The sequence below is a fragment of the Malaya genurostris genome, chromosome 3, assembly GCF_030247185.1.
Source record: "Malaya genurostris strain Urasoe2022 chromosome 3, Malgen_1.1, whole genome shotgun sequence".
Classification (NCBI taxonomy): Eukaryota; Metazoa; Arthropoda; class Insecta; order Diptera; family Culicidae; genus Malaya; species Malaya genurostris.
In genome coordinates this window covers 164,741,195-164,759,156 of record NC_080572.1, presented here as the reverse complement: position 1 = coordinate 164,759,156, position 17,962 = coordinate 164,741,195, and positions in this window count along the sequence as shown.

The window sequence follows — 17,962 nt, the reverse complement described above, 5'->3', positions numbered from 1 at the left end:
ATTGCGTTTTGAGCTTACGTAGTGTATCGGTAGAACAAAAGAGTGAAAATGTACTAAAGCAGAGAGCGGATGTCTGATACTCAGGAGAGATGCGATATATTGGGGTTTGGATTTCCAACCCCGAACATAGGGCAAGAGTTTTTCTGGCCCTAAGAGGCGAATGACCTTAACGGTAAAGCCTCTATGATCAAAACAAAACAGCGTTTAACACTCCTTCACATACAATCGGGGAGACGGCGGCCCGAAAATGCCTAGTTTGATTTTCATTCGCTCTGTTTCTCTAGCGATACATAATGTAAAAATAAAGCTTTCTTAAGTCGACGCGGTTGATGCAAATGGTGCAGAATTGTCCGATGACGGGCCGATCGAAGCGCTACGATCGGCCCCATATCGTGCTCAATCGGTCCGATAATCGGGCCGATGATCGGACCGATACGGGTCTACAAATTTCACTGGGTTCGCTTTCACATCTCATCCAAGCAGGCCCGTACACAGGATTTCATTTCGGGAGGGGCCCAAAGATAAAAAAAAATAATGTTACTGAAGATTGCTTATGTACCTAATTCTCTGCCTTTTACGGGTGTTTTCTGTTAAAATATACAATGCGAAGCAATATAAATGATTGCACAGCATTCGATTGTAAACATACAATTTGACATTCAATGAAAGCTCTATACAATTACCACCTGTGACGAAACTATGTTATGAAAGCTTTATAGTGAAAGCTTCAATGTGACATTCGCCTTTGGGTAGACTTACACGCTGCATGTAAACACATTAATATAGGGTATATATTAATGTCAAGTAGGACTGTGTACATTGTATCATAAGTAGGGCAGTGTTAATATAATGCATGAAATGAATTATATATCGATAATGTACTTTGTTAGTATTTAGAGACTTGACGAATTGAATTTGAATAAAATTACCTTTTATCTTCAAACCTGTTACCAAAAGCGTTTTCGATATTCATTTGGTAATTTTCAACAGGTTATGGGCCCAGAGCTTAACTGGAGCAGCATAGTTTAGATTGTTGGATAAACAATCTTTTTGGATCAACGCTTCGGTTAGAAGTAGCGAGCAGCGACGTTTCGGGAAGAAACGAATAAAACAATTATTCTTGATTTAGTAGTGGCGCTTCGGTTAAAAGCAACGTTTCGGAAAGAAACGAATAGTTGTAACATCCGGTTAGGATGAACCCAGTGTTTTACTGGAGAAACTATATACAGATTGTTTTAGAAGAAATAGTTAGCAGCTGAACTTCGGTTAGAAGGGGGATCCAGTAGTTTCGGACAAAAACTAAGAACGACAAACAAAGAAGTTTCGGACAGAAACTGGTAGTCGCAGTGTCCGGTTAGGATAAATGTAGGTTTTTCCTGGTATTGACCACATTGATTGTTGGAAAAACAATCGGTCGTATTATTAACTTCGGTTAGAAGTGGAAGGAAGCACCAGTACTTCGGTTAGAAGGGGGATCCGGTAGTTTCGGATAGAAACAGAATCTAAGGAAAAACGTTTTGGACAGAAACGAAGATCGACGAGCAAAGAAGTTTCGGACAGAAACAGGTAGTCGCAGTATCCGGTTAGGATGGGTAAAGGGTTTTCCTGGCATGACCACATTAATTGTTAGAAAAACAATCGGTCGTATTATTATCTTCGGTTAGAAGTGGAAGGAAGCACTAGTACTTCGATTAGAAGGGGGGTCCGGTAGTTTTGGATAGAAACAGAATCCAAGGAAAAACGTTTGGGACAGAAACGCGAATTGATCAGCAGTGACGTTTCGGACAGAAACGAGGTTCGTCAACAGTAACGTTTCGGACAGAAACGGGAATTGGCCAGCAGTAACGTTTCGGACAGAAACGGGGTTTGTCAACAGTAACGTTTCGGACAGAAACGGGAATTGGCCAGCAGTGACGTTTCGGACAGAAACGGGGTTCGTCAACAGTAACGTTTCGGAAAGAAACGGGAATTGGCCAGCAGTGACGTTTCGGACAGAAACGGGTACCGGCGAGAAGCAAAAGTTTCAGATAGAAACAGAATTTAAGATGCAAGTGGAAAATGAGCTCGACCGGTGTTGTCGCAACAAGTTTGGATTCCATTTAGGATAAGCCCAGAGTTTTACTGGCAATAAATAGATTGTTGGATAAGCAATCGGCGATAATAATATTTCTTCGGTTAGAAGTATGATCTAGTAGGAAACAACAAAGTTAGAAGTGTGAACCGGCAGAAAGCAGCAGAAACGTTTCGGACAAGAAGCAGGTGCAATGAGCATTGACGAGCTGCGGGATTGACAAGTTTTGAACTGAAACCGAATTAACAAGCTTTGGACTGAAACTTCGAGTGTTGGTGAGATGGCGAATCAACAGCAGGTCAGTGAATCTGACCCAGCGAAAAGCAGTGGTGGCTATGAGAGAGGAACTCTCGAGCGCACCGATCCGATAATTCAAAATGGTAACGGTAGCTGCGAACGATTCTTCGATGTTTCAAAGAGTACATTTGCTGCATGAAATGACGGAGGAGTACCATTGAACAAAAATGCAGCTGATTCGCACACCAAGAGGACTTCTACGAATCAGTAGAAGGGCTGGATATCGAAGCCTTAGACGAAAATTTTATGCTTGTAAAGAACAGCGTCTTAAACAAGTTGATTGGCTTAGAGTATGCTAAGCAACCGATGGATACTCTGGTAAAAGTGTACCAGAAGATGGGAACAACAACAACGACAATGAGAAAGCGAATCTTCGCGATAAAACATGGGATTTTCGGATCAATTGAGATTTTCGATGAATATAAAAAAAAATCATTCGAGATCTAAAATAGATGGGATACATCGTAGGCAGCGAGAATGCACGCTCTAATCATCGCTATACCAGAAAGATACAATAACGTTAAAGGAGCCTTTCTGATACTTTCCAACGAAGAGTTGTATGTAAAACAGAAATCTGAAATCAAAAGAATGTTCCTGAATGTAGAAGCCGGGGAAGAGAAGCAGACTGAGCAGAAGAATATCTATCTAGCTTCTAAATACGCAACAAAACAGCGAGTTGCACGGTGCTTCAGTTGCAACGAGATCAGAGACTTCAGGAACAAATATTTTCTAATGGAAACGTTTCTGGCAAAGGAGGAATTCTTGAAGCGGAATAATTGTGCAATGACTACCAGCGTGAATCCCAACAAAAGGATTAGATTTGTTGTAGATTCAGAAGTAAGCAATGACGTTGTAGAGTTCAGAGTCAAATAATAATATCAAGTTATGTAACAAAAGCAAAAAAATAATATAAAATAAAATACCATTGAACAAAAATATAGGCACACGCGTTCCTTACTCAAATAGAAAAGAAACCTTTCTTTTTCTTCTCCAGCAGCACTGCTCCCCCTATATAGTAAACAAAGTAGTATTACCCAACGTCGCTATAAAAATCTTAAACGCTCAGACTATTAGTTCATTCGATATTCGGACGTGGTGGTGAGCAGTTCTCTCCCAGCAACTGCAACAGCAGCAAGCCTTCTGCGTGACTATAAAGTCTCAAACGCTCAGGCTATTAGTTCATTCGATATTCGGACGTGGTGGTGAGCAGTTCTCTCCCAGCAACAGCAACAGCAGCAAGCCTTCTGCGTGACTATAAAGTCTCAAACGCTCAGGCTATACTTCGATTCGATATTCGGACGTGGTGGTGAGCAGTTCTCTCCCAGCAACTGCAACAGCAGCAAGCCTTCTGCGTGACTATAAAGTCTCAAACGCTCAGGCTATTACATTCATTCGATATTCGGACGTGGTGGTGAGCAGTTCTCTCCCAGCAACAGCAACAGCAGCAAGCCTTCTGCGTGACTATAAAGTCTCAAACGCTCAGGCTATACTTCGATTCGATATTCGGACGTGGTGGTGAGCAGTTCTCTCCCAGCAACAGCAACAGCAGCAAGCCTTCTGCGTGACTATAAAGTCTCAAACGCTCAGGCTATACTTCGATTCGATATTCGGACGTGGTGGTGAGCAGTTCTCTCCCAGCAACTGCAACAGCAGCAAGCCTTCTGCGTGACTATAAAGTCTCAAACGCTCAGGCTATTAGTTCATTCGATATTCGGACGTGGTGGTGAGCAGTTCTCTCCCAGCAACAGCAACAGCAGCAAGCCTTCTGCGTGACTATAAAGTCTCAAACGCTCAGGCTATACTTCGATTCGATATTCGGACGTGGTGGTGAGCAGTTCTCTCCCAGCAACAGCAACAGCAGCAAGCCTTCTGCGTGACTATAAAGTCTCAAACGCTCAGGCTGTTATTCCATTTCGATATTCAGACGTTGCGATCAAATCAGTGCCATGGAGTCTCTTGGAGCGACATCGCGTGAAAATCACGACAATGGCGCAGTCGGTACTGTAAACAAAGAACCGAAAAGGTACATTTCTCATTATTTGAACAGCTATTAATATATACTCATAATGCTTCTGATGGGAAGGCAGAATGCATACAAGTGTACACTAATAAGGCTTCTGATGAGAAGGTAGAAGTCACATATCTCCGGTGGGTAGACGGAGTATAAAGTCAAAAAAATTGAATGACTATTGAAAACATCTCCAAGGGGTAGCTGGAGATGTGAGCATTGATCCCAGCCCCATCAGAATAATTATGAGTATGGTCAAAACTGTGTATGCCACAAATTAACAGTTAATTACATTTCGTTGTACAGGAAGTCCAAGAAAGGAGGCACAAAAAAGATGTTATTGGAGGAACTGACATCCGTTAGACTAGAGCTCGCTCGAGCTAGGAAAGAAAAAGAGAACTTATTGCGCACATTATCCAACTCGAACGGTACTAATTCGTTTGATCCTATTCGGTTTAGTACTATGAATGAAGAATCAGCCGGTCCAGCGGAAGGTACGCTTCTTACGAGCATGAATAATATGTCGCTTAGTACTATGAACATATCGGAATGCAAACCGACGGAGAAACTGACATTGACAAAAAAGGTTACGAATACTGGAAAAACATACTTGTTGCCTCATTAAACTTGATTCAGACTACAGATGAAAGTACCAGGATGGACGTTTTCAAAATTAAAGCAGGCCCAAAGCTTTTAGAACTTCTGGAAGGAATCAAATCGGCAGAAGAGATGCCTGATGAGAAGACATATCCATTTTCCAATGCACTCGCTCGATTGGATGGGTATTTTGGATCAAGAGCTTACATACTCTCCCAACGAAGCAAACTGTTAAACATGATGCAACAAGTCGGAGAATCAAATGTTCAATTTGTCCGTCGCGTGGCTGCTTCAGCGAAACTCTGCGGGTACGACAAGGAGGACGACGAAATGGAGGCGATAGCTAGAACGATGATAAAAAATTCAACCGACAAGCGTGTACGAACTCTTGCGCATCGAAATTGGGTCAAACACGGTTCCTTGAATGACCTAATTGATGTTATCCGGGACTATGAGACGGAATTGGCTAATGAAGAGGAATTCCAGAAAACGCGTAAAACAGCCACGATAGCAGCGATAAGCGAAGATGGTGCGGAACGGGGATACCACAGAAGTGATTTAAATAAATTCCACTATGGAAATCGGGGCAGAGGTTCGTTCCGTCACCCAACGTACAAGAGAGAGCAACCGCGAAGAGCCTGCTGGCGTTGTGCCAGTGCTTATCATGATCCAGTTCAATGTCCCTGCATAACAAAAGTTTGTCACAACTGCAATAAACGTGGACATCTCGCTCGATGCTGCCTTGATCGTAAGCAGATTGGAGCACCAATAAAACGAAGAGCCGATAATGAAGACGGAGCCACTCATCGAAAAATTGCAGCTATTAAAGCGGAAGAAGAAAAAGAAGATAGCTCAGCAGTTGAAGTAAGTGAAATTGATTAAAAAAAAAAAAAACAAGAAAGAAAAAAAAAAAAAAAAAAGAAAAGACAGAGTACAAATAATTCTTATTAAATTTCTACTGTATTAAGAGATAAGAAATAAATAAATGTAGTCATTTAAAAACAAAAAGAAATCATAATTAAGTGCACCTACTAAAAAAAAAATATATCACCATTCCAGGTATCCTCCACTGTTCCTGTAAACATTGATAAAGTCGAATCTCCTTTTCAAAATTTCCAAACGGAAGAAGACGCTTTCGTTGTTGGTCGTGTGGCTGGTATACGAATAATATTTTTTGTTGATTCAGGGGCGCAAGTCAACACAATAACTAAAGCAAGTTTTGACAAAATACTCAAAAACAAAATGTACAGTTACAAATTGATTGAATTGAGCTACATCTCCGACAAACCATTAAGAGCTTATGCAGCCTCAACCGACATTAAAATTATTGCAACATTTTCAGCAGAGCTATATATATCCAAAGACCGACCGATCTATGTCGAGAAATTTTACGTAGTGGAAGAGAAAACGAGCCCTGTTAGGGTTCAATACAGCGATACGTTACAGTGTGCTCGCAGTAGGTATGCAAATACCAGTCGGTCATTTCCAAGACAACAGCTATTGGTCATGCGAACTTGCGTCCGTTAATACAGTTTCTGATATATCACGACAACAATTTCCAAAGTTTAATGTACCTCCAGTAAAACTGTACTACGATAAAAGTATGCCTCCGGCGAGGAATGTATATACGCACATACCAGCCGCATATAAAGACCTTACAAAGCGAAAGTTAGAGGATTTGCTTGCATCCGGAATCATAGAAATTGTGACCGATGATATGGACCGCTCTTTTTGCTCCTCACTTTTGGTCGTACCAAAAGGACGCGACGATATAAGGTTAGTTATCGACCTGCGTGGCCCGAATAAAAGCATACACAGAACGCCATTCAAAATGCCAACATTCGAAGAAATATTAATGAAGCTTCATGGAGCTAAGCGATTTTCAACCATCGACCTCAAAAGCGCGTTTTTTCATATAGTTCTAGACGAGAGTCGTCGTCACCTCACAAATTTTTTTTCGGGCGAAACTATGTTTAGATGTTGTCGACTCCCGTTCGGGCTTTGCAACGCCCCTGATATATTTCAGGAAATAATGCAATCAGTCATCCTTGTGGGGTGTACAGGTGTTGTGAACTATCTAGATGATATTTTGGTTACTGGAAAAACGCAAGAAGAACATGACAACAATTTAAAAAATGTATTGGCGCGACTGCAGGATCATAACGTTGAAATAAATAAGGACAAATGCTCGATTAATCAACAAGAAGTTAAATTTCTGGGTTTTAAATTATCAGATGAAGGATGGAGTGTAGAAAATGAAAAGATACAGGCCATAAAACAGTTTCGAAAACCGGAAAATCAAAACGAAGTAAAAAGTTTTTTGGGGCTCATAAATTTTATAGAGAAGTTCATACCTTCAAGGGCAGATAAAACACGACATCTCAGAGAGGTCGCTAAAGCTGACCACTTCTATTGGAATTCTGAACAGGACCTAGAATTCAAAAACCTCACACAGAGTGCTTGGAAAACGATTCAAACATTAGGATACTACAATAGAGAAGACGTAACGGAACTGTTTGTAGATGCGTCACCATACGGACTTGGAGCTATACTCGTGCAGACCGACTCTAATTTAAAGCCAAGAATTATTGCATGCGCTTCTAAAACCCTGTCAACCACTGAAATGAAATACCCTCATACACAAAAAGAAGCATTAGCAATAGTTTGGGGTGTAGAAAGATTCAAAACTTATTTGATGAGCATTCATTTCACTATTTGGTCAGACGCGGAATCAAATGAATTCATTTTTGGTGGTATGCATCGTATTGGCAAGAGAGCGGTTTCGCGTGCAGAAGCTTGGGCTCTTAGATTGCAGCCGTATAGTTTTATAGTAAAACGTATACCAGGAACTGAAAATATCGCCGATCCCTTATCAAGACTGGTGAGGAGCATACAGCCAACAGAACCATTCGACGATTCAGCTGATCACCATCTCCTATACCTATTAGACGCTGGAGCGATGGATTTATCGTGGCAGGAAATCGAAAAATTTGCCGAGGTTGATGAAGAGCTAACAGAAGTGAGAGAATCGTTGGTAACAGGAATTTGGGATAAGAATCTCCGTTGCTATGAATCGGAAGCTAAGCATATGCACACTCTAGGTGATTTAATATTTAAACAGAATCAAGTAGTATTACCGCTCCAACTAAGAGAAAAAGCCCTACAATCTGCACACCAAGGCCACATGGGAGCAGCATCCATGAAAAGAATTTTGCGAATTTATTTTTGGTGGCCCAAATTAAGCAAGGATACAGAAAACTTTGTCATTCGGTGTGAAACATGCTTAAGATTATCAAAGAAAAATGCACCATTACCGTTGACAAGCAGAAAACTCCCAGATGGCCCGTGGGAAATTTTACAAATCGATTTTTTCACAGATAGAGATTTTGGCTATGGTGAATTTTTAGTGGTTGTAGATACTTACTCTCGCTTTCTACATGTGATCGAGATGCAGAATACAGATGCCGAAGCTACTAATCAAGCGCTTCTGAAAATTTTTCAAGTTTGGGGTTTCCCATTGGCTATACAGAGCGACAATGGACCACCATTCCAAAGTGACAAGTTCATCAGATCATGGGAAGAAAGAGGAGTGAAAATTTATAAATCTATCCCCTTAAGTGCCCAATCTAATGGGTCTGTAGAAAGGCAAAATAAAGGTATAAAGGATGCTTTAGCAGCAGCAAGACTGGACAATACAAATTGGAGAAAGGCGCTCGATAATTATCTACACATGCATAATAAAGTTCGTCCGCTTTCGAGATTAGGCGTTACACCATTTGAGTTGCTTGTGGGTTGGAGATTTAGAGGCACGTTCCCGTGCCTCTGGAGCAATAAATCACCGGAACCAATGGATAGAATAGATATAAGAGAGAAAGATACGCTTTCAAAGCTCGAGAGCAAATTGTACGCAGATGCACGGCGAGGAGCGAAGCACTCGGACATAACGGTGGGCGATAAAGTTTTGATGGCTCAGCCTAAGCGATGTAAATCGGATCCGACGTTTGCAGCAGATAGATTCACTGTTATTGCCAGAGACGGTGCTAAGGTGGTTATCCAAAGTAGTCGCGGTATGCAGTACTCACGCAATATTCAGGACGTCAAGAAAATACCAACCCAGCTAGAAAAAGAAGAGTTTTCCAACGACGAAGACGATAATGAAGTTGCCAACGCTTCATTGGATACGCAGATGGAAGACCAAGATCGAGAAAACTTCGCACCTCGGCCAAAACGATCAATCAGGAAACCCGATCGACTCAAAGATATGGTATTATTTTCAATTTATGAATGAAGAGTAGAGGTAATCAGTATTGTAGAGTTCAGAGTCAAATAATAATATCAAGTTATGTAACAAAAGCAAAAAAATAATATAAAATAAAATACCATTGAACAAAAATATAGGCACACGCGTTCCTTACTCAAATAGAAAAGAAAACTTTCTTTTTCTTCTCCAGCAGCACTGCTCCCCCTATATAGTAAACAAAGTAGTATTACCCAACGTCGCTATAAAAATCTTAAACGCTCAGACTATTAGTTCATTCGATATTCGGACGTGGTGGTGAGCAGTTCTCTCCCAGCAACAGCAACAGCAGCAAGCCTTCTGCGTGACTATAAAGTCTCAAACGCTCAGGCTATACTTCGAATTCGTCATCTAACACTCGATGTGGATAGACGAATAACCTACTACGACTAATTTCGATTTTGTTTTATTTTTTATTCGCAGTTGTCTACCTACCCAAGCTATGGGTAAAAACCGCCATAAATCCGAGAAGGATCCAAAGGATGCTAAGCGTCTGAAGCCAAGTGATGTACAGGTAAACGACCGTTTGCTGAGTAAAAACCAATATGCTGATCTGCCAGTAGATGTCGAAGAGGAACTGCAGAAGAAGGAAAAAATGCCGCCTTTCTACCTGAAGGGCTTCCCACCAACTCTACGCTCGGATTTCAACACACTGATCAGCAAAGGACTACAGGCAACAATCCGTTTATGTACTGAAGGCTACAAAATAACTGTTCCGGCTTTGAACCACTACAAAGGAGTGGAATGCTATCTGAAGCAGACAAAAGCGGAATACTTCACACACGATATTGCCGCCAACAAACCTATGAAGGTTGTACTTCGAGGACTACCCGACATGATGGAAGCCGAACTAAAGCAGGCACTGTCGGAGGCTGGACTAAAGCCTTTGATGGTATTTAAAATGAAGCGACATAATACGGACAAAAAGTTCAGAGATCAACTGTACCTGATTCATCTGGAGAAGGGCTCCATCACCATGAGTCAACTGAAAACGATTAAATCGTTATTTCACATAATCATCGAATGGCAAAAGTATAAACCGGTACATCGGGATGTCACACAGTGCACGAACTGTTTGAACTACGGCCATGGAGCGAGGAATTGCCACATGAAAAGTCGGTGCGGGAAATGTGCCGAACCACACAATACCAACGATTGCCTACTAGATGACATCGCTGTAAAATGTGTAAACTGTGATGGCGACCATCCATCTACTAGCAAATCGTGTCCCAAACGTGCTGAGTTCACAAAAATTCGACAACAGGCGTCCCGTAAACAATCAACGCGCAAGAATGTTCCACAGAAGGATGAAGTTAATTTCCCACGGCTCCCACCGAAGAGGGATATTCCGAATTTGCCGCCACTTCCTCGCAGCAATCCAAAGACTTCAGCCGCTGGATCTCAAAAAGAATCTTCCTCAAGAATCCCTCCTGGATGGGGCAATAATCAACCACAAGCAAAGGATGACTCTTATGATTTATTCTCTGCTGAACAACTGATCGTCATTTTTGAAACAATGACAACAAAACTACGAAACTGCAGAACGCGGTTAGATCAAATCAACGCCTTAGGCAAATTCATCATCGAATATGCAATATAATGAGTTGGTTATAGTAAATTGGAATGCTTGCTCACTCAGGAGCAAAACTGCTGAATTGTCCGACTTTCTTCAAGAGAAGAATGCCGATATTGCTATTTTAACTGAAACTCATCTTAAACCTGAAATTTCTATTTTTATTTCCAATTACAGGATTCACAGGCTCGACAGGACAACTAGCAGAGGAGGGGGAGTTGCCATTGCCGTTAAACGATCCATTCAGCACAGGCTTCTGTCAGCCTTTAAATTGCAACTCATAGAAGCCATCGGAATTGAGATTACAACGACGATGGGACCCATCATCATCATTGCAGCGTACTGTCCCAAACAAACCAATCTTCGAGATGGTACGTGTGCATCATTGAAGCGAGATCTGGCTATGCTCACTCGACGACAGAACAAATTCATCATTGCTGGGGACCTGAACGCACGGCATGAGCTGTGGGGAAACAGAAGACAGAATCGAAACGGATTCGTACTTGCCGAAGATTACGAAGCTGGAAAATACAACATCTTCGCTCCGGATCAACCAACGCGACTTTCCAGATCGGGAGTTCATTCCATTTTGGATATATTCATCAGCAACATCGCCATAGACAGCTCTCCGGTTGTTTTCAACGAGCTCTCTTCTGACCACTTTCCAGTAATATTGACGTTGGGATCTTCACCAGAAACAGTGCCTATTCAACCTCGGAGGAACTATTATCGCACCGATTGGGTCCAATTTCAACATATCGCCGACCAACTTATTCATATCGATTTGCCACTTGATTCCCCGATGGAAATCGATGCAGCCCTATCTTCCTTCCAGCATTCAATCACAGTCGCTCGTGATAGGACGGTTCCAGTACAACATATGCCGAGTTCCTCTCTTCAAATCGACAGTGTCACCAAGAAACTCATCCGACTTCGGAATATCTACCGGAGGCAGTATCAACGAACTGGCATTCTAGATAGGAAGATTACTTATAACAACTTAACTAGGATAATCCAGGAAAGGATATCTGAGCTTCGCAACAGGAACTTCCAGCAAAAGCTTCGAGAAATTCTCCCACATTCAAAGCCCTTCTGGTCCTTAACGAAGGTGCTTAAGAAAAAACCGAAGCCTATTCCTCCTCTGATGTCACCCCAGGACGCAGCTGAAGGAATACCTTTAATCACACCAGTAGAGAAGGCAAATGCGCTAGGCCAGCAGTTTGTGTGTTCTCACAATTTAGGACTTAACATTGTTAGTCCATATGAAAGAGCCGTTGCTGATAGCGTAGCTGAGGTTGACCAATCAGACAGCTTGGTTCCTGAGGAAAGTAGAGTCACTGCGAATGAGCTGATGGCTTTTGTGAAAAAATCCAAAAATATGAAGGCCCCCGGTTTCGACAACACATTCAACATTGAGCTGAAACATTTGAGTATTCGCTCATTTGTCTTCTTAGCTAAAATTTTTAACAGGTGCTGGGAGCTTGGTTACTTCCCTTCAATGTGGAAGTTAGCTAAAGTTATCCCAGTTTTGAAACCGGGGAAAGATCCTTCCTTTTCCAAGAGCTATCGGCCCATCAGCTTACTCTCTGCCCTATCCAAGCTGTTTGAAAAGTCAATACAAAGACGAATTCTTGCTTTCGCAGATGAACAGGATATATTTCTGGAAGAACAGTTTGGGTTCCGGAAAGGAAGATCCACCATCCACCAACTCACAAGGGTTAACAACGTCATCCAGCAAAACAAATCAGTGTCCAAAACGACTGCCATGGCAATATTGGATATTGAAAAGGCATTCGATAATGTGTGGCACGATGGACTGGTGTTCAAACTGCATCGGTATAATTTTCCCATGTATCTTATTAAAATTATCAAAAATTATCTTGCAGATAGAGCATTCCAGGTTTCTCTGAATAATGCACTTTCAGAAAGATTTACTATTCCTGCTGGTGTACCCCAGGGAAGTATCCTAGGTCCCATTCTATACAACATTTTCACATCAGACATCCCACCTCTTCCAGGTGGTGGTGTTTTGTCACAATTTGCTGATGATACTGCCATTCTTTACAAAGGTCGTGTCATTAATGCTCTGAAGAATAAACTACAGACAGGTCTGGACGCTTTAACGGAATATTTTACAAGCTGGAAAATTGTGATCAATGCAGCAAAAACTCAGGTCATCTTGTTTCCACATTCAAGATCTCCAATACTTGTTCCATCAGACGAATGCAGAATACGATTCGGTGATGAGGTCATTCAATGGTCCGATGAAGTTATCTATCTAGGACTCACCTTTGACAGACATCTGATATTCAGGTCACATGTTGACAAAATCGTTCAAAAATGCAGCATACTCATTAGGTCTCTGTATCCGCTGATTTGTAGAACATCTAAACTATGCCTGAAGAATCAGATGGCTGTCTATAAACAAATCATCTACCCCGCAATTGAATACGCAGTCCCTGTTTGGCGGGGCTGTGCACGAACACACAAACTTAGGCTTCAGCGCATTCAAAGTAAGATCTTAAAGATGATTCTAAATCTACCCCCTTGGACAAGAACTAGTGAAGTACATGAGATGGCCTCACTGGATATACTAGAACAAAAATTCGAACAATACTGCACGAAATTTGAAGAGAGGTGCTCAATCTCTGAAATACAAATAATTCAAAATTTGTACGTATTAGGTTAAGGATAGTTATAAGTAGGTAGACATTTTATAAATAATTAAAATAAATATTATGATTAAACATTAGTATGTAAAACAAGAGTAACTAAAACACCTAATATTAATAACGAATCGTATGAACAACAAAGATGAAAGGCCAAAGGGTCAAAACACTTGTACTGTAAAATGTTGATGTAATACACAAAAATAAGAGTAATAAACAGATATTTATGCAAAAAAAAATGGCTATACTTCGATTCGATATTCGGACGTGGTGGTGAGCAGTTCTCTCCCAGCAACTGCAACAGCAGCAAGCCTTCTGCGTGACTATAAAGTCTCAAACGCTCAGGCTATTAGTTCATTCGATATTCGGACGTGGTGGTGAGCAGTTCTCTCCCAGCAACAGCAACAGCAGCAAGCCTTCTGCGTGACTATAAAGTCTCAAACGCTCAGGCTGTTATTCCATTTCGATATTCAGACGTTGCGATCAAATCAGTGCCATGGAGTCTCTTGGAGCGACATCGCGTGAAAATCACGACAGACGTCAACTATTACAGAATTCTGGATGACATGACATGACTACTACATAATCGGCTGAGAATCTTCGGGCTACGAAGATTGGTAAAACGTAACTAAAGTGTTGTGGATAGCAGTACGATTAAAGTTCCGATTTCGTACAACATTTTCTTTACATTTGATTTGAATCTACTCTCGGTTAGAAGGATAGAAAAACACTGTACAAAAATCACATTTATCGATGAAAAGGTTATTTTCATGTACACAGGCGAAGTTATCGCTTCGAGAAGTCTCGTGGATGAGTTGTTCCACTTGGTTTATCTCGGGAAGAAAAGTCTAAGAAAAATGCTACTACTTCTGCGTTTTTGGGAAACTAGTAAGTTTTGACACTTGGCATAGAAGGCTCGGGCATTTGAGCAAAGTTTAGAGAAACAAGAATGGTTGAGGGAATCAATCTAACTTCGAAAGATATACGTACGAAAAACAACCGAAACTGAATCATTAAAGAGTCTTTGGATGCCTACCAACAAATATTATATTTGTAGGTTATCCAATTAATAGTTTCGTGGAATGGAACCAGCATACACGTTTAATGAGAGAAAACTATCTGGTGAACATTTAACATTATTTAAGTAGTTATTGTAAAAAAAAAATACAAAAATCGCATAGTGAAGATATGAAGTTGTGTCACTAGGACTAATGTTGAATATTTAGTCAGCGATGATTGAGAAGATGATGGAACACTCATCAAAGAAGATCAATGAGAAACACTTGGAAAAAGTGATTTTGAAAGCAGATGTAAAATTCAAACTGAAAGCCGAGATGACGAAAATGGAGGGAATTCATTACGTGGAATCAAGAGAAAGAAGAAGTTTCCTACTTAGTACTGGAATTACTCAGCAGAAGTAGCTATACTTTGTGAAGAAGAAATTCCTCGCGACATTTAAAGTTTATTGAAAACTGAAAATTTGAAGCATGCGATTCAAAATGAATTTAACGCATTGCAATAAAATATCTCTTGGACAGTGGTTAACTGTGTATTCGAGGGACTGAAAGCAATATATTAAAAATGGTTTTTCTTAAACAAGAATTCCAAATAAAAGATATGTTAGAAGTAAAACGTTTTCTAGAAATGGAAATAAATCGTGATTTTAGGAATCAGATGAATGAAATTTTTCTGAATCACATACATAGAAAACTATAAGCGGTTTGGAGTGAGTGATTGTAAACCAGTGGGGATACCATTGGTTACCGGTACTAAATGGTCGAAATCTGAGGCAAAAATTACAGAAGAACCATTTAGGGAACTGCTAGGATGTCTACAATACCTTTCGTTGACATCCTGGCCAGATATGTGCGTTGCGGTAAACAGATTGAGTAAATATTCCAATAAAGTTACTGACTGGAATTGGTCAGGTTTAATGCGAATATTGCGATATTTACGAGGAACGATTAATACAAAAATCATTTATTTAAATAAAAATGGTTATCATGACTTCATAGGATTTGTGAATGCAGACTATGAAATGATCCTAATGAGAAGAAATCTGTTTCAGGATACGTGTTTCGATTATACGGTAATTTAGTTTCGTGGTTAACGAAACGGCAACAAACAGTCAGCTTATCTACAACCCGAACTGATAGCGCTTTGTTCAGATACGAAAGAAGTTGCATGGTTAACTCAACTTCTCTACGAATTGGATGTAGTCATAGAGCCATTCGTTATAATGGAGGACAGTATTCCATATATAAACATCGGGCAGGAGTCAAGATCACATCAAAGGATAAAAGAACTTGGACATCAAATGCTTCTTCATTTGTGAACTCATCAAGAAAAGGAAACTGAAGTTCATCGCGAAAGTCGAGCAGCCATCAGGTGCTTTCATTTAGAGGTTACCTAAAACCATAGGAAGTTATTCAGTGTATTGAATGTTCAAATTGCGGGGAAGTGTTAAAATATACAATGCGAAGCAATATAAATGATTGCACAGCATTCGATTGTAAACATACAATTTGACATTCAATGAAAGCTCTATACAATTACCACCTGTGACGAAACTATGTTATGAAAGCTTTATAGTGAAAGCTTCAATGTGACATTCGCCTTTGGGTAGACTTACACGCTGCATGTAAACACAATAATATAGGGTATATATTAATGTCAAGTAGGACTGTGTACATTGTATCATAAGTAGGGCAGTGTTAATATAATGCATGAAATGAATTATATATCGATAATGTACTTTGTTAGTATTTAGAGACTTGACGAATTGAATTTGAATAAAATTACCTTTTATCTTCAAACCTGTTACCAAAAGCGTTTTCGATATTCATTTGGTAATTTTCAACATTTTCAACGGACACTAAATTTTTCCACTGGAACTGATATTGTATTACATTTCATTACGCGTTTACTGTCTTGTTATTTCTGTAACACTTATATATCTGTTTTTGATATATAATTTTTGATATATATATATCTCGCCCCCCCCCCCTCTTCCCCCTCTGGGTACGTGACTGTATGCAAGTCAGTCGATATAACAAAACCGCTTACGTTCGGGACGGAAGAAACCAAGTACAGTATTGTGTAGTGAACAATAGAACAATCTCGAAATGAGTGAGTCAAACGAACAAAAGCTACTGCCGACACGAAAGAATAAAATTGTTGTTGACTTCAGGCAGTGCAAAATTCGACCTTCAATACGAGAACTTGAAAGTTTGCTTAAGGAGCAAATGCATTTTGACATTAAACGTGTACATTTACTTAATTCAAAAAGACAAATAATGTCCAGACAACTTTTTCCCCGGTATTCTAAATGGCGTATGTTTGTTACGCATGCGCTTGAAGAGGCCTATACATTCTTATGTGACTTTCGGTCAGGATACAAGAATACCGTGCAAATCACTTGTTACCTATGATAATCAGATGGCCACATGTCAATATTGCCAAAAAGCTGTTCACTACGGTAAGCCATATGATAAACTGGACAAGGAGACAACCACACCAAAGGACAACGGTGCTTCCTTCACACCAACCCCAAGCAACCCCAGTACACCTGTGACAGCCACCAACAACAGTGAAGCATCCCCTTCAACGAAACCATCAGTATCCCCTATAGAACAAAGTACACCAGCTGCAGTTAACAACTTACCCTTCAACCAACCAGCAACTGCAACCAATGTACAAAAATGCAAAAAAAAAAAATGTTAAGTAACAAAAATGTAAGCCAATCGGCCACGTAAAGCTTTTACGCGAGAAGGCCAGAATAAAAATTTTATAAAAAAAAGTAATAACGGAGAGGGATTGAATTTTGGACAGGGCTGTAAAGCTGATTAGAACCCTTACCTCACCAATATGTATAATAAGAAAACAGCATCGATGAAACGTCAGACGATGTTGAACATACCAAAAATACGAAATTCGAATCGAAGGCCGCCATTGCCGAGAAGTGTGTTTTAGATTCTCTAATGAATCCTCAAACGGACGAAGCAACAAAATATCCGCTGTGAACACTTTGTTTGACATTGCTGAATGAGAGACCTATATCAGAGATAAATTGGATGCGCAAGAGGATATGTTACTGAGCAGACGATATATAGATTTACAGAAATCATTTTTGAACACAACATTTGCACTCCAAGACCAAATTTAATCACATTTCAAAAATGTTTTAAACATTGAATTGAATTATCATTTTAAACAGTGAATAGAATTAATTTTGCATTCGAGCCAATTTGCAAAAAGATCAATTTGTTTCTCGGTAGTTTACACTAAAAGCAATGTTGTCTAATTTAATATTCATCAGAATTAAAAGTTATGAATCTAGTTTTCTCATGAGCATCTTCAATATGAGAACGATTCATCAAATACTAACCTCATGAAGCATAGTTATCAGCTGGCGCATATGTTCATAAACAAATGAACGAGCGAAGCGGCT